Source organism: Schistocerca gregaria, chromosome 2, assembly GCF_023897955.1.
Source record: "Schistocerca gregaria isolate iqSchGreg1 chromosome 2, iqSchGreg1.2, whole genome shotgun sequence".
NCBI classification, from domain to species: Eukaryota; Metazoa; Arthropoda; class Insecta; order Orthoptera; family Acrididae; genus Schistocerca; species Schistocerca gregaria.
The window spans coordinates 984444747-984470205 of record NC_064921.1 but is presented as its reverse complement, the minus strand read 5'-3'; positions in this window follow the sequence as shown (position 1 = coordinate 984470205).

The following is a 25459-nucleotide window of genomic DNA, read 5'->3' as shown; positions in this document are numbered from 1 at the left end:
TTAAGTCTTGATAACCTGCTATTGTAGGAGCAGTAGACGGTCTAACAACTGCGCCAGACACGTGTTATCTGATATAGGCATTGCCGACTGCAGCGCTGTGTTCTGCCTATTTACATACCCCTGTATTTCAAGACGCATGCCTATACCAGTTTCTTTAGCAGTTCAGTGTACCACTGACGAACAACGCGACTATTTACATCCCAGGAATGAAGTTTATAGATTGAATACAACCCACAGTGTGACTTCATCAAAATCTCGAAACGCTTTGCCATAGACATATCTTACCAACTGTGCGGCGGGAACTGCAGCTGCAAACCATATACTGCCACAACCGAATGAGCCCCCAAACATCAACTGCGGAGATGTCCATCATCTCCGTCGCCCTTCTGTGTCCACAGCTCACCACTGAGAAATCTACATATGGAGTGTGTGCCAAAAGTGCTCTATGAAAGCTAACAAGGGGAGGCCACGGCGTTTGGAACGCGGATTTACTGCAAACTTCGTACACTCGTAGTACTCCATGAGGACAGCAAAATGTGTAAGCAGTAGCGAGTACTTCTCAAGCGTTATTGAGAAAACCGCAAGATAGTTTCGATCGTCGAATATATAGCTGTACGTGGCCATTTTACCCATGAAGCGGCTGTGGCCGAGCGGTGCCTGCGCGGTAGCTCAGCGTGTTCGGTCAGAGGGTTAGCTACCGTCTGTAATAAAAAAATTGAGTTAATCGATCAATAATGAACTTAAACGGATGTCATACGACGTCCGCCCCGAGCAGATGAAGGGAACAAAATGAGATTTAGCCGGCACGGTAGCTCAGCGTGTTCGGTCAGTCGGCTAGCTGCCCTCTGTAATAAGAAAACTGAGTGAATGGATCAATAACAAACTTCAACGGGAGTCAGGGGACGTCCGCCACGAACAATTGCATCGAACTATAACAAACAAAATGAGATTTTTTTTAAAAAAAGCGCGTTCTCTCAGAGCGTTAGCTACCAAAAAAAACTAAAAAAAAAAAAACTGGGAGAACGAATGAAGGAACAAACTGTACGGGTGTCATCGAACGTCCGCCCTGAACAAATTCGGCCAACAATTGTTTGGCGTTCAAGCCGCTGGATCGAGTTCTGTTCGTCAGTCATTTTCTTTACTATTTATATTACAATTGATATAATGGGAAAAATACGTGTAATTGGATGAACTTTTATTAAATTTACAATGTTATTTGTCAGTCTACTAATTTTTATTCTCACAAATAATGTTATTCATAACTATCGACTAGTAAACGACCAAACGCATAAAGTGATACTGAAAATGTATGCTTGTCCGTGTCTTCAAAACTGTTCGTATTTAATCGAAAGAGAACGAGAAATTGCTTATCGAAAGATGCTATTAAAATATACTCGATACTGCATAACCCATTATCAGCGCCGATTTTTGAGAAAATACTGCGTTATGCATGGTTTGCTTGCAAACTATCGTCTGAAAGAGAGGTTTTTGAAAATGTTAACGAAGTTTGTTTTTCCACGGAAAACGTCAAAAGAACTTGCGTATGCGGAAACATGGCACTTTTTCAATGCAGCCGGTGCCGTTTAACTTTATGTTTTCCATGTTTTTACGAAAAATACCATCCTGCAACTTGTACTCGTAATGTCGAAAGCGACGATTAATTGTACGTCTTTCGAAAGTCGTCTGCGCCGGTCAAAACTTGGAGGTAACAAGTCGTTTCGGGCTCCTTCCAGGTATAAGGGATTTCTCAAATCACGGGCAAGCATACATTTTCAGTATCACTTTATGCGTTTGGTCGTTTACTAGTCGATAGTTATGAATATTACATTATTTGTGATGATAAAAGTTAGTAGACTGCCAAATAACATCATAAATTTAATAAAAGTTCATCCGATGACAAGTATTTTCCCCAGTATATCAATTGTAATATGAATAATAAAGAAAATGACTGTGTTGAAAACTAAAAAGAAAATATGACGATCGGAACTCGAGCCAGCGATCCAGCGGCTTGATCGCCAAATACTTGAAACAAAAATTGTTCTATGTTGTTCGTTGAATTTGTTTAGGGCGGACGTCCGATGACACACGTGCAGTTTGTTCGTTCAGCGGTTCGCCCAGTTTTTTTTTATTATAAAGGAAAGCTAACGCTCTGACTGAACAAGCTGAGCTACCGCTCCATGGTTAAAATGGCCACGCACAGATATATATTCAACGATCAAAATTATCTTACGAATTTCTCAGTAACGCTTGAGAAGTACGCGCTGCTCCTTACACACTTTGTTGTCCTCATGGAGTACTACGAGTGTACGAAGTTTGCAGTAAATCCGCGTACCAAACGTCGTGACCTCCCCTTGTAAGACCAGAGACAAGCCGGCCGCGGTGGTCTCGCAGTTCTAGGCGCGCAGTCCGGAACCGTGCGACTGCAGGTTCGAATCCTGCCTCGGGCATGGATGTGTGTGATGTCCTTAGGTTAGTTAGGTTTAAGTAGTTCTAAGTTCTAGGGGACTGATTACCACAGCAGTTGAGTCCGATAGTGCTCAGAGCCATTTGATCTCTTTTTTTTTTTTTTTTTTTTTTTTTTTTTTTTTTTTTTTTTTTTTTTTTTTTTTTTTTTTTTTTTGAACCTGAGACAAAAGAAATACTGCGATCCATACAGCGTGCAATGCATTGTCACAATTACTGATGCAACTATTCCTCTCCTTTACATTTACAGAAATAAAATGATCGAGAGGCGTTTGGTCAACAAACCTTAATCAGCATTAAAAAAATGTAAGGAACAAATAAAAACTTTTAATTTACTATATTCTGAAAATCTAAGATTCGTAAATTGACAACTTTACTCAAACCTTTCTTTTCCTTAGATAGTTTGATTAATAATAACTTTAATTATTCCACAATGTTTATAATCAATAATCACGAATCTGGTCACAACAAATATACGAATGTTACTCTCAATGTAGGCATACACAAATTGACAGAATCCCTACTTTCCACAAGCAAGCAGCAGCTATGCGCAGCAAAAAGGTAAATTATCAAAAATCCTCGTTTAATACCAAAATCCCCTGCGACGCTACTAGCACTATCAGGGCAGGCTAAGGCTCTCTAGGGCACGCTGCGACCCCTCCTGACGTGCTGCCTCTCTCCACGCCAGGACACGTCCGACAGCTACCAACAACTTGAAAGGACCCCTTTGAACAATTGTACACGACTATTGCTTAAACTGACACACAATAGTTTTTAGCGCAACGCCATCTGACTTTCAATAATCCCTACAAGAGAATGGCCCTGACTAACATTAACCTATATGTTTCACAAATCACTTACCTCACAAAAATCTTCGTTACTCAAGCTACTGCAATACAGCGAGCGCCACTACTGCCAGCTAAATATAAGATTCAAACTACTGAAGGCACCAACTACTGATAGGCATAGTTAGCAAATGAAAGATTTTAATACAGAACAAACAATGTATTTACCTTAATAGTCATAATACACTCCGTCGAATGGCGCTAGCTGCGCAGCATTTGTGCACCGCCGCCGTCAGTATCAGCCAGTTTGCCGTGGCATACGGAGCTCCATCGCAGTCTTTAACACTGGTAGCATGCCGCAACAGCGTGGACGTGAACCGTATGTGCAGTTGACGGACTTTGAGCGAGGGCGTATAGTGGGTATGCGGGAGGCCGGGTGGACGTACCGCCGAATTGCTCAACACGTGGGGCCTGAGGTCTCCACAGTACATCGATGTTGTCGCCAGTGGTCGGCGGAAGGTGCACGTGCCCGTCGACCTGGGACCGGACCGCAGCGACGCACGGATGCACGCCAAGACAGTAGGATCCTACGCAGTGCCGTAGGGGACCGCACCGCCACTTCCCAGCAAATTAGGGACACTGTTGCTCCTGGGGTATCGGCGAGGACCATTCGCAACCGTCTCCATGAAGCTGGCCTACGGTCCCGCACACCGTTAGGCCGTCTTCCGCTCACGCCCCAACATCGTGCAGCCCGCCTCCAGTGGTGTCGCGACAGGCGTGAATGGAGGGACGAATGGAGACGTGTCGTCTTCAGCGATGAGAGTCGCTTCTGCCTTGGTGCCAATGATGGTCGTATGCGTGTTTGGCGCCGTGCAGGTGAGCGCCACAATCAGGACTGCATACGACCGAGGCACACAGGGCCAACACCCGGCATCATGGTGTGGGGAGCGATCTCCTACACTGGCCGTACACCTCTGGTGATCGTCGAGGGGACACTGAATAGTGCACGGTACATCCAAACCGTCATCGAACCCATCGTTCTACCATTCCTAGACCGGCAAGGGAACTTGCTGTTCCAACAGGACAATGCACGTCCGCACGTATCCCGTGCCACCCAACGTGCTCTAGGTGTAAGTCAACTACCCTGGCCAGCAAGATCTCCGGATCTGTCCCCCATTGAGCATGTTTGGGACTGGACGAATCGTCGTCTCACGCGGTCTGCAAGTCCAGCATGAACGCTGGGCCAACTGAGGCGCCAGGTGGAAATGGCATGGCAAGCCGTTCCACAGGACTACATCCAGCATCTCTACAATCGTCTCCATGGGAGAATAGCAGCCTGCATTGCTGCGAAAGGTGGATATACACTGTACTAGTGCCGACATTGTGCATGCTCTGTTGCCTGTGTCTATGTGCCTGTGGTTCTGTCAGTGTGATCATGTGATGTATCTGACCCCAGGAATGTGTCAATAAAGTTTCCCCTTCCTGGGACAATGAATTCACGGTGTTCTTATTTCAATTTCCAGGAGTGTATATATATATCAGTTCGTGACACCAATTCTTACAAATTTCAAAACTCCGCCATCTCTCTCCCCACGTCCACCACTGCTGGCGGCTCACCTTCAACTGAGCAACGCTACGCGCTGTTAGCATCCAGCTGCCGCTGCCCAACACTACAATGGCAGACAACAATGCAAACTAGCCACAGACTGCGCACAGCACAGCCAGTGATTTTTCATACAGAGCGCTATGTGGCGTTACCAATAAGAAAACATAAACAGCCTACTTACAAACTGTTCGCTCGCTACCACTCGCGATAATAATGTCTCAGAGTTTGTGCATACGAGCAACATCAGAATCAGAAGCCAACTTTCCAAAAAAAGAACTGAATTTTTATGATCACTAATTTTTATTTGATCTGTCACCACAAATATTTCGTTGTACATTACTGTTATTTGTAGTACTGTCACGTGGGCTCGATGCCTTGATTTCTGCAACCTAAGTACCTCGTTCGCAATCAGAATTTTTTGCACTCACGCAAATTTCGATTTACGCTGTCATTGTCATTGCGTCTGATTTATCTTAATTGCCATAACGTCTATGTTCACGCTATCCGCGATATGTATTCCTGTAATTATAATTCCGAGACGGTCACGAAAATCATTTTTCGAACGTTTGTAATCTGTACTGTAGGCCTAATGTCTCATATAATGCCCCCTTTCGTCGCGTCTCTCATCGTACCATTCATCTACGTTTTCGGTTACGTCGGGAGACGGTAATTTTTCCAGTTCTGATTATTATTGCTCTTGTGTGTGTGAGGCAATACTGACCTTACGACTTATCTTAGAAGAACGATCAAGGAAAGGCAAACCTACGTTTCTAGCATTCGTACACTTAGAGAAAGCTTTTGACGATGTTGACTGGAATACTCTCTTTCAAATTGTAAAGGTGGCAGGCGTAAAATACAGGGAGCGAAAGGCTATTAACAATTTGTAAAGAACCAGAATGCAGTTATAAGAGTCGAGGGACATGAAAGGGAAGCAGTTGTTGGGAAGGGAGTAATACAGGGTTGTAGCCTCTCCCCGATGTTATTCAATCTGTATATTGAGCAAGCAGTAAAGGAAACAAAAGAAAAATTCGGGGTAGGTATTAAAATCCATGGAGAAGAAGTAAAAACTTTGAGGTTCGCCGATGACATCGTAATTCCTTCAGAGACAGCAAAGGACTTGGAAGAGCAGTTGAATGGAATGGATAGTATCTTGAAAGCAGGAAATAAGATGAACATCAACAAAAGCAAAACGAGGATAATGGAATGTAGTCGAATTGAGTCGGGTGATGCTGACGGAATTAGATTGGGAAATGAGACACTTAAAGTAGTAAACGAGTTTTGCTATTTCGGGAGCAAAATAACTGATGATGGTCGAAGTAGAGAGGATATAAAATGTAGACTGGCAATGAGAAGGAAAGCGTTTCTGAAGAAGAGAAATTTGTTAACATCGAGTATAGATTTTAGTGTCAGGAAGTATGTAGTGTAGCCATGTATGGAACTGAAACATGGACGATAAATAGTTTGTACATGAACAGAATAGAAGCTTTCGAAATGTGGTGCTACAGAAGAATGCTGAAGATTAGATGGGTAGATCACATAACTAATGAGGAAATATTGAATAGGATTGGGGAGAAGAGAAGTTTGTGCCAGAACTTGACCAGAAGAAGGGATCGGTTGGTAGGACATGTTCTGAGGCATCAAGGGATCACCAATTTTGTATTGGAGGGCAGTGTGGAGGGTAAAAATCGTAGAGGGAGACCAAGAGATGACTACACTAAGCAGATTCAGAAGGATGTAGGTTGCAGTAGGTACTGGGAGATGAAGAAGCTTGCACAGGATAGAGTAGCATGGAGAGCTGCATCAAACCAGTCTCAGGACTGAAGACCACAACAACAACATCATGATAATGCTATTTTTCACGCAATCTTGAATTTTTTCAGACTAGTATGTGGACAGAATGAGTGATAAAAACCACCGTATATGTGACATTCACGTTCTACTGACCTCATTCTACTCGCTGGTCCTCCTTCGTGCTAACTGCAAATCAGTTCAAATTTGTGGCGAGTGGTCCATATTTTTGCAATGAATGGTCAAACTGTTGTACGCACTCCCCTGGATGAATTTCATAGCTGACATTGCGGAAAATTTTAAATTTCCTAACCGTGAGTAAACGTTTGTAATCAAAAGCATCGTTTCTCTGAAGGGATGAGTTTTCTCTCATACCAGAACTCACATCCCAGTCACTGTGTGCTGCAAACTTAGCATTTTCACGAGAGAAGTGATCATAATTTCCAAAATGAGTGCGTTCATTGTGATTTCCAACATGGTAATTACTTAACCTACTGGTGTTGTTATTGCGACCTGTGGTGTGCGTACTGTAAGACCTTCGGTACACACACCATCAAATTATTTGACTTGTCGCTCTAACGAAGTAGGCGAGTGTCAGCAATATGTCTCGTGGTCTTATTGTGGCGTGTTTATCTTCTGCCGTTAGGTCAGACGATAGAAATGCCACTTGCACTCTTAGAGTAGCAGATTGATGGTGACCAACTTTAAACAGAACTTGATTAATTTTCACACACATTTATCAAAATAATAACAATCATAGAAATTATTTAACTTGATTCTGGATGCTTTCTACAATTGACAACCTGAAGTTCCTTTGGTCTTGGTACGTTAATCTTATTGTCACATATCTCTGATACGTGGCAAAGTGTCTATACATTTATCTTCATGGCTATGCACAGGAATATGATAACCTTATTAGGCGCAGACTGAAACTTGACTATAGACTAATGCAGACTGATGCAGACTGACTAATCGGTGGTCTGTACACTCGAGAGTTCAGGTATCACTGCGCGAGTGTGATCCGCGAGGAGAAAAGGTTCTACGTTAGAAGCAATCTCATTGGCTGCGTTACATATTAATACGCGGATCGGCGGAAGCAGAATTTGGTCCGTCTCTATGACAGCGCCATCTCGTAGTGCGGAGACGGACGAGCGCTGCGCCTGCGCTGTTGTGCTTAGCGGGGCGCGCTCTATTGGGAAAGTTGTGTACGCGCTGACTACGCGGAACTATGTACACAACACGACCGATCTCTTCATCAGTATTACAAGCTGTTCCTGTACTGTCATCACGTCACGTTAATTTGTTGATTAATCGTCATATGCCCTTCTTTAATATGATGCAGAGACTGAAATTCTTCTGTATAAGCGAGCTGCAGCCGAACCATCGTTTAAGATAGGAAAAGTTAGATTCGGTGCAATGTTTCTGAGTGCAAAAGTTACAGCCAGGCGCAGGCCTGTTGACAGTACGTTACGCTTACCAGCGGTTTCGAAGTAGATTGGAGGCCACAGAGCCGTAGAACCGCTGAAAAGAGCAAACACAGCTGTTTGCATGGCCCAAGTCACAGGCCGAAGGCGCCCACTGGCCCAACCTAGATGTTATGAGTACATGACTCGGAGCGGCACGTTAGCAAAACAGAGGCACACAGCCGCGTATAAATAGGTGCCGGTTTTCTAACGAGAGGGATTCAAGTGTGGCAGCTCTCCTGGACGGCGGGGCGTGTCACACCAGCGCCAGCGTTCATGTCCATGGCGGGTCGCTGGTTCAACCCTCTGAGGCCAATGCGTGGTCCACAGCCAGTCAGCAGCGGGCCATTCCACGTCCAACACTCCTCCAGCGCACGCCAACATTTACATTTGGCAGTGCCAGCTAGAGAACGGAGCTGGCTAAGTGTCGTCTGATCTTTCATCTGGATCATTTTTCGTTTGCGTCAACCTCTCTGATAATTCTTCGACTCATTTTGTAACTGTCATCAACAGTTTTTGCGTCTTTGTAACTTCAGTGTTAATAACTGCAATGACTCGAACTTTTGTGTTAATTCCTCTTTTGCTATTCTTGTTGTAACGTCTGTTGTCTCAACTCAACAATATCAAGAGACGGTACGTGTTCAAGCCTTGGCTCCAGGTTATTAATATCAGACTTGTGTTCCTCGCGTTCCAGAGTTTCCATCCATTCTGGCATTTCCTCCAATTTACTATTTAAATTGTCATTTATGTTATACCGAAACAATTTTAAGTTCTCTTCCTGTAGCTTGAAATTTTGTTCCAGTCTGACACTAGATTCTTTCATCTCACCATGAAGTTCGTCATTAGATTTTTTTAATCTCATTATTAAATTCTCTAATTTCGTTATTGCATTTCATCAAGTTGAGCTAATATTAATTACATCACACTACCACTAGAAGAGAGGAAGACAAAATTACTTTGCTCTGTAGAAGCAGAAGCCATACCAGAATCTCTCATACCAAACTCTGATTGTGTCACGATATTTTGATCTCCTGAAATGCGAGTATTTGCCTGCAGTTCATCACGCATGATTGACAAATAATAGACTATACTCTGATTATTCACCATATTGTTAGAAATTTTTCTAATTTCATCATTATGAGAAGAATTTTCTACAAGTCGGCTCAAATTTTCCGAAACTTGGTTTGGAGATACTTCTCCAGTCTGCCCATTCCTGTCTGTGCTCTAGTTTTCATCGTGGTAGCAATAAGGTTACTGACACAAAAATGCAAAACAAAACTGTTAACCTCACTGTTATAAAGCAAATAAACAAATTCTAGACCAGAAAACTGCTGAAATAAATATTTTCCAATTAATGGGGAGGAGCGTGAAAGCAACATAAGTGCAATGTAACAACTAATGGCCAACTACTATTTCACAAAATTTTGCAGATGCAGCAGCAAGACGGAGCATCTCCAAATACGAAAGCATCCAACGAAACGAAATCCTGGCGGACACATTTTACTATCAAAAATTGTAATTGCTATCATTCTACTGAAAGACGCGCGGAAATGTGTAAAGCTCTATCTCGGACAATCTGATAATATAATAGAATCTCATGTGTAGTCGTACAACTTGTATTATGAAAATCCTTATTCCGACGTGTCAGTATTCAAGCATTTTCTAGAACCTTCTACTACTGGATAAGCCAGTATTCTGATACAAAAAAGGGAAAAAAACAGAAATTAATTACTGTTCCTAAAAGTTCTGAAAAATCAGTTCTCTAGCAGCTGACTGCGATTTTCAAAATATGCTCTAACATCTCCTAACAATTATGTAAAGCCACGTATCTGGTCACAACAAAGACACCAATATTACTCTTAATGTAAGCATACACAAATCTAGCATAATCCCTCCTGTGCACAAGGAAGCAACATTTATGTGCAGCAAGAAGGTAAACTACCAAAACGTCTCGATTAACACCAAAATCTTCTCCGGCGCTATTAGCACAATCAGAGCAGGCGATAATACTCGCGATAATAATATCTCAGGCTCAGTTAGTGTATACAACAGCAAAATCAGTAGCTAACTTTCCAGAAAAGAATATCAACCTCCAACTTTCATTATACAGCCCGATATACCACCCAAAATGTCGATACTGGCTCTTGAACAAAGTGGTTAGACGACCCTTGATCTGAACAGTTTGCTGATACATCTCCAATTCGTTGCAGCTTCATTCAATTCATCCTCGTCGATCCAATCATTTAATTTCTGTGCCTTTTATAATATTACATCACTGAAGATACACAAACAAATTTCTGGTGCCGCTTAGTCAACTGCAAGGAAATCCAACTGGCAAAGCAATGTGCAGAACATAAGCAAATATCACAAACTGATGTAACATCCTGCGCTACGCCTTTTAATGGCAGTATGTCGTTTGGAATATGGCCGATATGATGTCCTACATTTCAAACCAATGTCGAATCATATCAGTGAACACTCTGCTAATGAGTGAAGTCTTCAGCCTGGAATGTAATCATTCTGACAGTCGACTTTCGTCTGAATACACACCACAACGGGAATGCAGATTATAATTTGTTAAACAATCACAACAGTTCTCTCTCTCTCTCTCTCTCTCTCTCACACACACGCCCACACACATACACACACACACACACACACACACAAGCGCGCGCGCGCATACACACACTCACGCACACACACATCAACCGTTCAAAAGGCATCTACACTTAAATACATACTCCTCCAGCCACCCTATGGTACATGGCAAAGGCTATCTGGTACCACTACTAGTCAACTTTTTTCCTGTTCCATTTACAAATAGAGTAAGCGAAAAACGACTGTCTATATGCATCCGTACAGTTCCAGTTTCTCTTATCTCATCTTCCTGGTTCTTACGCGATATCTACTGTGTCCGTAGTAGAATCGTTCTGCAGTCAACTTCAGATGACATATTGTTCAGTGTGCTAGTTGCAGCGAGCAACTAGATTGTTTAGAATCCGTGTCACGTTTACTCATGGATAGGATAATAGTCCTTGGAGAACAGTTACTGACATGCGTGCACAATTCTGATTTAATTCTACTAGCCTCGTGTACGGTAATGCAAGAACACAAGTGTATACCGACCGTATGCTGCCTGACAGTGTTTCATACTGTGGCCAGAGTTTGGTCGATAGTGATGACAATTTAAAACTTGTCTCTCTCTTCGTATTTACAAGAAATGAAAATGAATCGTATAAATTGCGTTATTGAGGGGAAAGAAACAATCGTTTCAGAGTCAGCCATCTAGTTTAAGACTGTTTATTTTTAAGTAACATTTCTCTATATATGTATGTATAAGTGCCTGAAGATGAACAGAACATGTTCGAAACGCCTTGCATTATGTTAGAGTAAGCATAAAAAAAAGTGACTGGTAGCAGAAACTTGAAATAAATAATCATCTATTGGATGTTTCAATATCATTGTTTATATGACCAGAATCACAATATCTCAGGCATTACAGCTTTTCAAGGGTATAAATTGAGAAATAAAATCGTTCTTTAAGCTCACTCCGTACATCATTATTTTTACCAGTTAAAAACAAATACTCCACGTTCTTCATTTATGGACTAGTTTTATTAATTGTTTAAGGGCTTCCACATGGCACCAGAACGAATAATAGAAATTTCATAAAAATTGTTGCCACAGAAGCTTGTTCGCATCACTGGAATATAAAACATATATATTCTAAAACCGCAATAATTACGTATAAGGCTTCACAAGACGTCCGGCGAAGAGGATCGTCCGTGTGATGCCGTCCACAATGAAGAACATAAAGGGGTGGTCGGCCTTGAAGATGACGGGTGTTGGTGGCGGAAGTTGATGAGCACTCGATCCAGGTGCTATGAGAACTGCAACAGGAAGAGATATTAGATAACTGTCCCAGGAAATAATTTTACCAGTGCTATTCATGTATTCAGAGGTCAATGCTTCCGGGTTTTCAGGCAGCGGAAGATAATATCAGCCCTGTTCACGAAAGGCAGGAACTGTGGATAGAGTGCCACTGGAACACACTGCTTTAACATATTACCCTTTTATAAAACCAACACACGCCAACTTTCTCGCTGGGTTCGAATTGCGTACCTACGTGTCTCGTGGTATTTCCAAAACGAACATTTCTCTGCACTGGTAAGCGCGATGTAGTATCGATGGTTTACACGTTCAAACTCATTTAGTGTTTTTTTTCCACATCATTTTGGTACTGAACCCGTACCAGATCAGTTACAATGGTATCCTGATCAAGGGTATTATTGGAGGACCTTTATTACATACTTTTACCTGCTACATGATTTAGCATTACTGAAACTTCGTGGCAGAGTAATACGGCGTGACTCGAACGTGGGATCTTTGCCTCTCGTATGCAATCGCTCTGCCGACTGTGCTGTTGAGATACTATTAACGACCTGCCATCAGGGCTTTACTTCCGGCAGTGACTCGTCCCCTACCTCTCAGACTTAACTGAAGTTCTCTCGCATAAATTTCGGAATTGGCACTCCTGGAGGAAAAGGTGTTGGGGAAAAATGGGTTTAGCCACAGCCAAAGGGAGTGCTCCAGAATGAATATTCACTTTACTGTGCAGAGTGTACAGTCAGCTGTACAGTGAAATTTTGTTCTGGTTCGACATTACTGCTGTTTACATCCCGAGTGGAAAGACAGTTTTAGCGAATATCTTTGGAACAAAGCCGCAAAACATCGGCTATATACGGTGGTTATGATTAAACTTTTTTACATGAGGCAGCGTAGACGGGAACCTACTAACTGTGTGCATACTCAACTCCGTAGTAGTGATGTTGATAGAATGCAGCGCAGGATTTGTGCTGTTAGTAATGTTAGCGTCGCGACTTAACTGTTACGTGTTGGTACTGATCGGCGACGCAGGGTTGAAAGACAAGCGTCAGTGTACACTACAGCTGCAGTCAACATGGGGCTGGAAAAAGAGACCAAGGCTGTAGTCGTAAAGATATTATTATCGAAACATCAGAAATAGCGCTGATGCTGTTTGTGAGTATCTACGCATTAAAGGAATATGGAGAAGTCCTCTTTCCGCACAGGTTTTGGAAAACATAACCCGAAAGTTCGAATGAACTGGCGATTTGGGAACTGCTTCTCAGAGAGACCGACGCCAATTGCGCCAAAAATTGTTCAAGAAGTTCCTGTTGACATGAGAGAGATTGCTGGACTCAATGTGCGATCTTCATGCAGTGCGGGAGCTGTGTAACGACAGTCGGACGTTCCATGGTCCACCGTTCGAAACGTGCTCCGAAAAATTCTGAAATGGTGTGTCTAGTGTGGTTCCAGGTGCCGTAGATGCCTAAGTTTGTAACCTGGAAGCTAAACATTGTACACAATTCTCATGGAGAACTTAAAATGTGTTTCTTTCAATGGTTTATTTATTATTTCTCTTCCACGTGTCCTTAGAAATGTTAGCACGAAGTTTCGTTGTCCTCCGATCACTAGTTTTCGATGAGGGGCCTCTCAGGTAGCGAAAGTTTAGTCATAGCCACCGTGTACATACAAACTTGCCATAAAAATTTCCTCTTTGTTTGACAGAGATTTGTTTGCACTATACGCAGAAAATGTAACTTCTTTTACAACTGTCATATAGAAACTGCTGTGAACGTTGCTGAAAGATAGCGCACATCGGAAACAAACATACATTATTCGAACACTAAATTTATTATACGTGACGATAGTATCTGTTCCCGAAGGAACAGTTACCGTAGATCTCCATGTAGCTTTGCTAGAAATGAAATGATAATTAAATAGACACCCTAACTGCAAACAGGCGTTGATATACTTCATTATGGACATGTTGAAAATGTGTGACCCGAGCGGGACTCGAACCCGGAATCTCGTGCTGCTGAAACATCTATTAGGCGCACTACGAATGTAGTGGTGTGGACATGTTGGGAATGTGAGTCTCACTGGGAGCGTGCAAGGGATAAGTCCCTGCAGGCGAACTATCCTCTATGCCCCCGGTGGCTCAGATGGATAGATCGTCTGCCATGTAAGAAGGAGATCCCAGGTTCGAGTCCCTGTCGGGGCACACATTTTCAACATGTCCCCAATGAAGTACATCAACGACTGTTTTTGCAGGTAGGGTGGCCATTTAATTATCATTTCACGAAATTTATTCTCAATGCCAGAGGTTAACAGTGTTGTTCTCCCGTATTTAGCCTGCACAAACTGCTGAAGAGAACGGCTCGAGTGTTTTGTATATTAGGACGACCACGAATAGGTGATCAGCCTTGGAAAATGACTACAATGATAGAGGTAACAACTAAAGTTCTAGGGCACTGAAGTGATGCGTTATCGAGGAACTAACGTAAAAATTGAAATAAATGTGCGTAAAATCAATTAAAGAAACAATAAATTCTAAATCTAACGGAGAACAACAAACGAGCACAACGAAAAGAATTAAAAATACAACACTGATCTAAAAATGGGCGGAGGTAATTCGGTGTTCGCACTGTAGATTTCACGGAGCGCAGTTTACTGTCCCTCACTTCCAGCCACTGCGCCCTCTGCTAGTGCGTAGCCCTCCTTGTCACGTAGCTGGTGATTGTTCGCCCGGGGAATGAACAAGGAGAGAGTGAACGTCATTGTACGGACAGCACTTCCACAACATCTTGTAATGTACCTTCATATGTCAGCCATAGTGGTATGTCATGTATAAATGGTTTAAATGGCTCTGAGCACTATGGGACTTAACTTCTGAGGTTATCAGTCCCCTAGAACTTAGAACTACTTAAACCTAACTAATCTAAGTATATCACACACATCCATGCCCGAGGCAGGATTCGAACCTGCGACCGTAGCGGTCGCGCTGTTCCAGACTGTAGCGCCTAGAACCCCTCGGCCACCCCGGCCGGCTATGTCATATAACAAATTTGGTTTCAAATCCTCTTTTAATAAGTTTTTTATAATACTTTTCCTGAGGCCCTTTACGAACGGGACATCCTATATTTTCTTCATATTTTCGTGCTTCTTCCTTTCTTTTCACTAATATTCAATAACTGTTTGGTAATGTTCGTTGAAGTTTTGACGTAACATAGCTTTGAAGCCTCTTCTACTCTAGACATTAATTTTGACCGTAGCAGTAACACATAAAAGAGAGGAAGGAACTCAAAGCAAATTTGTTTACGTCACTGTTACAGTAACAATAGAAAGAAATATTTAAAAAGTGTTTTAGGTCTCTGCAAGTATTATTTACCCAGCTGGTCATCAAAAAGAATAGAAAATAACGACAATATGTTTCTTATTGTGCTTATACATTATTGTAGGAAGAATGCGTTATTAACTTTGTAGGTCATTTTTGTGTTGGACAGGGTGTAAGATTAATACACAGGGCTGCCCCTCCTGCAGAAGCAATGGCTGTAACGCGGCTGGGCATCAGCTCATAACTCTATTTGAATGACTGATGTAGATGCGTCATTCCATCCTGCTTCAACCCAACAACAGAATTCACCAGTCTTGATGCTGTCGAGTGGTGGCGTTTCAGTCTCTCGGAAGATTATATTAGATTAGTTTTTCTTTCCATAGGTCCGTGCTGAGGAGATCCTCGTGGTTGTGGAACATGTCAATATTTTTTTCTTTTTTTTTAAGCTGAAAGAACAATACTAATAGTATGAACATACACAATACATCATTTGTTTTCTATTAAAAAATTCGTCAATGGAGTAGAATGAGTTGGGCACTAACAAGTCTTTCAGGTTCCTTTTAAACTGATCTTCATTTGTAACTACATTTTTTACGTTTGCTGGCAAATTACTGAAGATGAGTGCTCCTGAGTAGTGGATCCCTTTTTGAACTAAAGTAAGTGCTTTTAACTCCTTGTGCAGATCATTTCTGTTCCTGGTATTGTATGTATGAACGGAGCTGTTTGTTGGAGAAAGAGATATTTAGGACAAATTTCATTAAGGAGTAAAGATACTGCGAGGCAGTAGTTAGTATACCCAGTTCTTTGAAGAGATTTCTACAGGACGTCTGTGAATTTACTCCACAAATAATACATATTACCCGCTTTTGGGCTCTGAAAACTTTTGTCTGACTTGAAAAGTTACCCCAAAATATTATACCATATGACATTATGGAATGAAAGTAGGCAAAGTATGCAAGCTTTTTCATTTTTATGTCGCATATGTCAGCTAAGACCCGAATTGCATATACAGATTTGTTAAGGCGTTTCTGCAGTTCTGTGGTGTGCTCCTCTCAATTGAATTTATTATCAAGTTGTAATCCCAGGAATTTAAGACTGTCAACCTCTTTTATCTGCTCTTCTTCATCCTTCATGCATATGCTGGGTGGAAACCTCTTACAGGTTCTGAATTGCGTATAGTGAGTCATCTCGAAGATTAATGTCAGTGAGTTGGCTTTAAACCATTTATTTTATTTATTTATTTATTTTATTTATTTATGCATATATTTTACCTGGCAAGATTAGGGCCTTCAGGCTCTCTCTTACACCTAACCAGGCATACTCAGATTGAACGAGTTACAGTTTCTAAATAACATTAAGGACATTTAACGTATTATGCAGTATTGATGTTAAACAAAAAAATTGAGATTATAACAGTAGTACAATGTTAATTATAACAATAAAAATAATTATAACAATCAAGAATAATAATGATAATAATAATGATAATAATAATAATAATAATAATAGTAATAATAATAATAATGATAATGATAGTGACTATGTATATGAAAGTAAACATACTTTTCTTTTGTGAATGTCAGTCCCATTGTTAGTTGGGAATTTTCTCGTTATATTCTTGCAGCTTGTGAGTTATTCTCATCGAGCAGAGACATAAGACGATAGAATGGGGTGAAAGAGATATATAAGAGGTAGATAGGTTAGAGGAAGAGAAAAAGAATGGTAAAATTCGAAGCTGTGATGGAGAGGAGAAAGAAAGTGATGGGAGGGGCACAACAATGGTGGCTACACCGTCCCTAATATGTAAGTTTTGAGTTCCCTCTTGAATGTTGAGTAGTTCTGGATAAGACGCAGATCACAGGGGAGTGCGTTCCATAGTCGTATGGCTGAGATGGAGAATGACACGGAGAAAGATTTTGTGTTATGTAAAGGTACAGCCAAGATGATAGACGTATCCGATCTGGTATTGCGATTGTGGAATGATGATAGGTGTTTAATGTGAGAAGATAAGTATTGGGGGCACCAGTGGCTAAGAAATCGATGAAGTAAGCACATCGTGTGGAGATCGCGTGCCTTATGTGGGCGTATCCAACGTAGCTGGGAGTATGAAGGACTAATATGATCATACAACCGAATATTGCACACGTATCTAACGCAAGCATTCATCACTAGCTCGAGGCATCTAGAATTTTCACTATATGTGCCGTGTTGAACTACATCGCAGTAGTAAAGATTAGGCAAGACTAGTGTTTGGACTAATTTTTGTTTAACATGGGTTGGAAATATTTTTCTAAATTTTTGAATTGCATGTAGGGAGGAGAGCGATTTCCGGCAAGCTGTGACTGTTTGTTCTTCCCAGTTTAGGTGTTCATCCAAGATTATTCCAAGGTCTTTTACTGTTTTTTGGTATTGTAGTTGGGTACCATTGAGGAGTATTTTAGGGACTGTTTCGCGAAAGTACCGGCTGATTAACTTTGGATGAGATATAAGTATGACCTGGGATTTCTTGGGGTTTTGTTTCAGACCTAGGTTCTGTGCCCATCGAGAAACAGAGCAAAGATCTGCGTTCATACTCGCTACTGCGCCAGCAGTGTTTTTGGGGCTTGCACTTATGTACAGTTGGATGTCGTCAGCATATAGATGGTAGCTGCAGGAGTGAATCACTGAAGAAATATCATTAATGTACAGTGAGAAGAGTAGTGGACCAAGGACGGAGCCTTGGGGAACTCCAGAGTGCACGCTTTTCCATGATGACTTTTCCGACCCCCAAACGACTTGTTGACTTCTGTTTTTGAGGTAGCTGTCGAACCAGTGTATTGCGCTGACTGAGAAATTCAGCTGTTTCATTTTAATTAGTAATATATCGAAGTCAACTGTGTCAAAAGCCTTGCTAAAATCAAGCAGTGTTAGGATAGTAGCTTCACGTCTGTACATAGCATGTTTAATGTCATCAGTTACTTTGATTAATGCAGTTGCTATACTATGGTGCTTTCGAAAGCCTACATATTCGTCATGGATGTTATGAGTTTTGAGGTAATCCGTCAGCTGTTCATGGACGATGTATTCTAGGGCTTTATATATTGCAGGTAGTATGCTGATCGGCCTGTAGTCACCTGGCGACTTAGGGTTGTCAGTCTTGGGTATAGGCTGGATTAAACTTTGCTTCCACTCAGTAGGATATATACTACTGACAAGAGACAGGTTGAAGATGTCTGTGATAACTGGAATAATAGTGTCTACGACGTTTTTAATCATGCCAATGCTCACTCCATCATTTCCTACTGCCTCGGAAGAGATTCTCATAATTGCCTTGTGTACTGTGCCGGTAGTGACATGTTTTAGGAAAAACTTGTCTCTCGAGAGATGGATATCTTGGGGCTGGTAATTTGTCGCTGCGTCGCAGATTACAGCTGTTGAGAAGAAATCGTTTAATTCTTCTGCAGACGCTTGATAAACAGCGTCATATCTTCGCTTCCCTATACCGAAACTGTGCAACTTTTTCCACAGTGCAGCAGGTTTTGATATGCCGCATACGACAGAGCGGGCATTCCTCACGCTTTGCTTCGTTCTGTTTCGGAGTTTCCTATAAGCTTCGTACGCCTCGGGAGTTGGGTTACGCTTGAAGGCCCTGTGTGCAGCATCACGTTTATTCATTAACTGGCGTAATGCAGTGGTGAGCCACGGAGCGGGAGCTCTCTTTACCTTGACAGTGCGTTGAGGAGCATGTTTATCATACAGTGGAATAATTTTGCTACATAATTGCCGAATTTTTCCGTATAAAGTCGGTTCATTGCTTATATCATGTCAGGGGATGTCTGAGCAATCCTTTTGAAGAGCGTTTCTGTAGGTTACCAGGTGAGATTTTTCTTTGGTAGTATGCACTGAGTAATTTAAGAATATCACGTCATGAGCAGAGAGTCCCGGAGCGGATGTCTGATTGGCGCGGATTATTTTATCTGGTCGCTTTGTTGCTATTATATCTATGAGTGTGTGGCTGTGTGGCGTGTGATGAGTTGGGTCCAGCGGTGTTAAACTCATATCATTGGAGTGGAACAGTCGCCTTAGTTTTTCGGCAGAGGGAGATTTTAACTGTAAGTCGATGTTTGTGTCGCCCATAATGATTATGTGTTCATGCTGTGTCTCGAGTGAGGACAGGGCAGACTGAAAGGACGACATGGCACCGACGTTTGGAGGTTTATAGATTACTCCAATTATTAATATCCATGAAAATATAATTAGCAGATTTTTCTAAAACTGCACTCGACATACTGTTTATTGCATACTTGTGTCATCTACAAAACAAAACAAACTCTGCTTCTGGCAGTGCAACTGATGAGAGATCATTAATATACACAAGAAAAAGCAATGGCCCTAAGATGGATCCTTGTGAGACACCGTATGTAATTTCTTCCCATTATGATGATGGCCCCCCCCATGAACCACGGACCTTGCCGTTGGTGGGGAGGCTTGCGTGCCTCAGCGATACAGATGGCCGTACCATAGGTGCAACCACAACGGAGGGGTATCTGTTGAGAGGCCAGACAAACGTGTGGTTCCTGAAGAGGGGCAGCAGCCTTTTCAGTAGTTGCAGGGGCAACAGTCTGGATGATTGACTGATCTGGCCTTGCAACATTAACCAAAACGGCCTTGCTGTGCTGGTACTGCGAACGGCTGAAAGCAAGGGGAAACTACAGCCGTAATTTTTCCCGAGGGCATGCAGCTTTACTGTATGGTTAAATGATGATGGCGTCCTCTTGGGTAAAATATTCCGGAGGTAAAATAGTCCCCCATTCGGATCTCCGGGCGGGGACTACTCAGGAGGATGTCGTTATCAGGAGAAAGAAAACTGGCGTTCTACGGATCGGAGCGTGGAATGTCAGAGCCCTTAATCGGGCAGGTAGGTTAGAAAATTTGAAAAGGGAAATGGATAGGTTAAAGTTAGATATAGTGGGAATTAGTGAAGTTCGGTGGCAGGAGGAACAAGACTTCTGGTCAGGTGACTACAGGGTTATAAACACAAAATCAAATAGGGGTAATGCAGGAGTAGGTTTAATAATGAATAGGAAAATAGGAATGCGGGTAAGCTACTACAAACAGCATAGTGAACGCATTATTGTGGCCAAGATAGATACGAAGCCCACACCTACTACAGTAGTACAAGTTTATATGCCAACTAGCTCTGCAGATGATGAAGAAATTGAAGAAATGTACGATGAAATAAAAGAAATTGTTCAGATAGTAAAGGGAGACGAAAATTTAATAGTAATGGGTGACTGGAATTCGGCAGTAGGAAAAGGGAGAGAAGGAAACATAGTAGGTGAATATGGATTGGGGTTAAGAAATGAAAGAGGAAGCCGCCTAGTAGAATTTTGCACAGAGCACAACTTAATCATAGCTAACACTTGGTTTAAGAATCATGAAAGAAGGTTGTATACGTGGAAGAACCCTGGAGATACTAAAAGGTATCAAATAGATTATATAATGGTAAGACAGAGATTTAGGAACCAGGTTTTAAGTTGTAAGACATTTCCAGGGGCAGATGTGGACTCGGACCACAATCTATTGGTTATGACCTGTAGATTAAAACTGAAGAAACTGCAAAAATGTGGGAAATTAAGGAGATGGGACCTGGATAAACTGAAAGAACCAGAGGTTGTACAGAGTTTCAGGGAGAGCATAAGTGGACAATTGACAGGAATAGGGGAAAGAAATACCGTAGAAGAAGAATGGGTAGCTCTGAGGGATGTAGTAGTGAAGGCAGCAGAGGATAAAGTAGGTACAAAGACGAGGGCTGCTAGAAATCCTTGGGTAACAGAAGAAATATTGAATTTAATTGATGAAAGGAGAAAATATAAAAATGCAGTAAATGAAGCAGGCAAAAAGGAATACAGACGTCTCAAAAATGAGATCGACAGGAAGTGCAAAATGGCTAAACAGGGATGGCTAGAGGACAAATGTAAGGATGTAGAAGCTTATCTCACTAGGGGTAAGATAGATACTGCCTACAGGAAAATTAAAGAGACCTTTGGAGAGAAGAGAACCACGTGTATGAATATCAAGAGCTCAGATGGCAACCCAGTTCTAAGCAAAGAAGGGAAGGCAGAAAGGTGGAAGGAGTATATAGAAGGTTTATACAAGGGTGATGTACTTGAGGACAATATTATGGAAATGGAAGAGGATGTAGATGAAGACGAAATGGGAGATACGATACTGCGTGAAGAGTTTGACAGAGCACTGAAAGACCTGAGTCGAAACAAGGCCCCCGGAGTAGACAACATTCCATTAGAACTACTGACGGCCTTGGGAGAGCCAGTCATGACAAAACTCTACCAGCTGGTGAGCAAGATGTATGAGACAGGCGAAATACCCTCAGACTTCAAGAAGAATATAATAATTCCAATCCCAAAGAAAGCAGGTGTTGACAGATGTGAAAATTACCGAACTATCAGTTTAATAACTCACAGCTTCAAAATACTAACGCGAATTCTTTACAGACGAATGGAAAAACTGGTAGATGCGGACCTCGGGGAGGATCAGTTTGGATTCCGTCGAAATGTTGGAACACGTGAGGCAATACTGACCTTACGACTTATCTTAGAAGAAAGATTAAGAAAAGGCAAACCTACGTTTCTAGCATTTGTAGACTTAGAGAAAGCTTTTGACAATGTTGACTGGAATACTCTTTTTCAAATTCTAAAGGTGGCAGGGGTAAAATACAGGGAGCGAAAGGCTATTTACAATTTGTACAGAAACCAGATGGCAGTCATAAAAGTCGAGGGGCATGAAAGGGAAGCAGTGGTTGGGAAAGGAGTGAGACAGGGTTGTAGCCTCTCCCCAATGTTATTCAATCTGTATATTGAGCAAGCAGTAAAGGAAACAAAACAAAAATTTGGAGTAGGTATTAAAATTCATGGAGACGAAGTAAAAACTTTGAGGTTCGCCGATGACATTGTAATTCTGTCAGAGACGGCAAAAGACTTGGAAGAGCAGTTGAACGGAATGGACAGTGTCTTGAAAGGAGGATATAAGATGAACATCAACAAAAGCAAAACGAGGATAATGGAATGTAGTCAAATTAAATCGGGTGATGCGGAGGGAATTAGATTAGGAAATGAGACACTTAAAGTAGTAAAGGAGTTTTGCTATTTAGGAAGTAAAATAACTGATGATGGTCGAAGTAGAGAGGATATAAAATGTAGACTGGCGATGGCAAGGAAAGCGTTTCTGAAGAAGAGAAATTTGTTAACAACGAATATAGATTTATGTATCAGGAAGTCGTTTCTGAAAGTATTTGTTTGGAGTGTAGCCATGTATGGAAGTGAAACATGGACAATAACTAGTTTGGACAAGAAGAGAATAGAAGCTTTTGAAATGTGGTGCTATAGAAGAATACTGAAGATAAGGTGGATAGATCACGTAACTAATGAGGAAGTATTGAATAGGATTGGGGAGAAGAGAAGTTTGTGGCACAACTTGACTAGAAGAAGGGATCGGTTGGTAGGACATGTTTTGAGGCATCAAGGGATCACAAATTTAGCGTTGGAGGGCAGCGTGGAGGGTAAAAATCGTAGAGGGAGACCGAGAGATAAGTACACTAAGCAGATTCAGAAGGATGTAGGTTGCAGTAGGTACTGGGAGATGAAGCAGCTTGCACAGGATAGAGTAGCATGGAGAGCTGCATCAAACCAGTCTCAGGACTGAAGACAACAACAACAACAACTATGATGATGGATGACTTAATTCACTAGTCTGTTGCACTCACACCCTTTGTTTCCTGTTAGCAAGGTATGACTTGAACAATTTTGCAGCACTGCCGGTGACACCTTAGAATTCTAATTTATTTAAAAGGATGTTGTGGTTCACACAATCAAATGCCTTTGACAAATCACAGAAAATACCTGCTGCTTGTAATTTGTTATTTAATGAATTAAGTACATTCTCACTGTGGGTGTAAATAGCCTTCACGATATCAGAATCCTTCAGAAATCCAAACTGTGTTCTTGATAATATGTAATTTGTGGTCAGATCGCTGAGAAGCTGCCCGAAGATGACTATTTCTAAAATTTTTGAGAATTCTGGCAAAAGTGAAATCGGTCAGTAGTTTGATGGTATCTATTTATCCCCTTTTTGAATAGAGGCTTAACATCTGCATATTTTAGCCAGTCAGGAAATGTCCCAGTTATAATTGACTGGTTACACAAATAGCTTAGAATTGTACTAAACTCACAATAACATGCCTTAATTAACTTTGTTGATATTTCATTGTAACCACTAGAATTCTTTGTTTTTAAAGATTTTATTATGACAGTTATTTCTTATGGTGAAGTGAGTGGCATATTTATGTACCTGAAGCTATTTGTAAAGGCTAGTTTCAGATATTTAAGGGCTTTATTTACTGTTCCTGACAATGCCATTCAATCAGTAACAGATATAAAGTACTTGTTAAATAGATTTGCCACACTATGCCCATGGGTTACTAATGTGTCATCTACCCTTAATGCTATTTGCTCCTGTTCCTTTCTGGTTCTACCACTCTCCTCTTTGACTATGTCCCATATTGTTTTTATTTTGTCCACTGACATTGCTATCTTCTTCTCACGGCCAGCTGGTTTCAGTGAGTGAGAAAATGACATCGAGGGAGGGCAAGACACGTGGAAACAACATGATGTGTTACATTGCACTGAAGTGACAAAAGTCATGGGATACCTGCTAAAATCAAGTCGGACCTCGTTTTTCCCTCCGTGGCATGTACTCAATAAGTCGTTGGAAGTCCTCGGCAGAAATTATGAGCCATGCTGCCTCCGTTTCCGCCTATAAGTGCGGAAATGCTGCCGGTGCACGACTGTGTGCACCAATTGACCTGTCTGTTACGCCACATAAATTTTCAATGGGATACATGTCCAACTATCTTGGTGTCTCAATCATTCACTTTTGTCCAGAGAGTTTTCGAAACCAACAGAGAACACATGCGGCCCAGTGACATTGTGCTGAAACATGAAGTCGGTGAATGACTCCAAATGATCACCAAGTAGCCGAATATAACCATTTCCATTCTACGAGCGGTTCAGTTGGACCAGAGGATCCAGCCCATTCTGTGTAAACACAGCCCACACCATTATGGAGCCACCATGAGCTTGCACGGCTTGGTGGGGTCTGCGCCAGACTCGAACCTTGCCATCAACTCTTACCAACCGAAATCGGGACTCATCTGACCAGTCCACGGTTTTCCAGTTGTCTAGGGTCCAGCCGATATGATCACGAGCCCAGGAGAGGCGCTGCAGGATATGTCGTGCTGTTAGTAAAGGCAATCGCGTCGGTCGTCTGCAACCATAGCGCACTAACGCCACATTTCGCCCGCATTGCCCTCTAGATTAGATTACATTAGATTAGTTTTTCTTTCCACAGATCCGTGCTGAGAAGATCCTCGTTGATGTGGAACATGTCAATTTTTTTAAAGCTGAAATAACAATACTAATAGTGTGAGTATATAATATACATTATTTTTTAAGCTGAAATAACAATACTAATACATGAGTATATACAATAAATCATTTGTTTCTATTAAAAAATTCATCAATGGAGTAGAAGGAGTTGGCCACTAGTACGTCTTTCAGGCTCCTTTTAAACTGATCTTTGATTTGAACTTAATTTTTTATGTTTGGTGGAAAATTATTGAAGATGAGTGTTCCTGAGTAGTGGATCCTTTTTTTAACTTAAGTAAGTGCTTTTAAGTCCTTGTGCAGACCGTTTTAGTTCCTAGTATTGTATGTATGAACGGAGCTGTTTGTTGGAGAAAGAGATATTTAGTACAAATTTCACTAAGGAGTAAATATACTGAGAGGCAGTAGTTAGTATACCCAGTTAATTGAAAAGGTTTTTACAGGACGTCTTTGAATCTACTCCACAAATAATACATATTACCCGCTTTTGGACTCTGAAAAGTTTTGTTTGACTTGAAGAGTTACCCCAAAATAATATACCGTATGACATTCTGGAATGAAAGTCGCCTATGTCAGCTAACACTCGAATTGCAAATACAGATTTCTGCAGTTCTGTGGTATGCTCCTCCCAATTGAATTTATTACCAAGTTGTATTCCCAGGAATTTAAGACTGTCAACCTCTTCTATCTGCTCTTCTTCATACTTTATGCATATC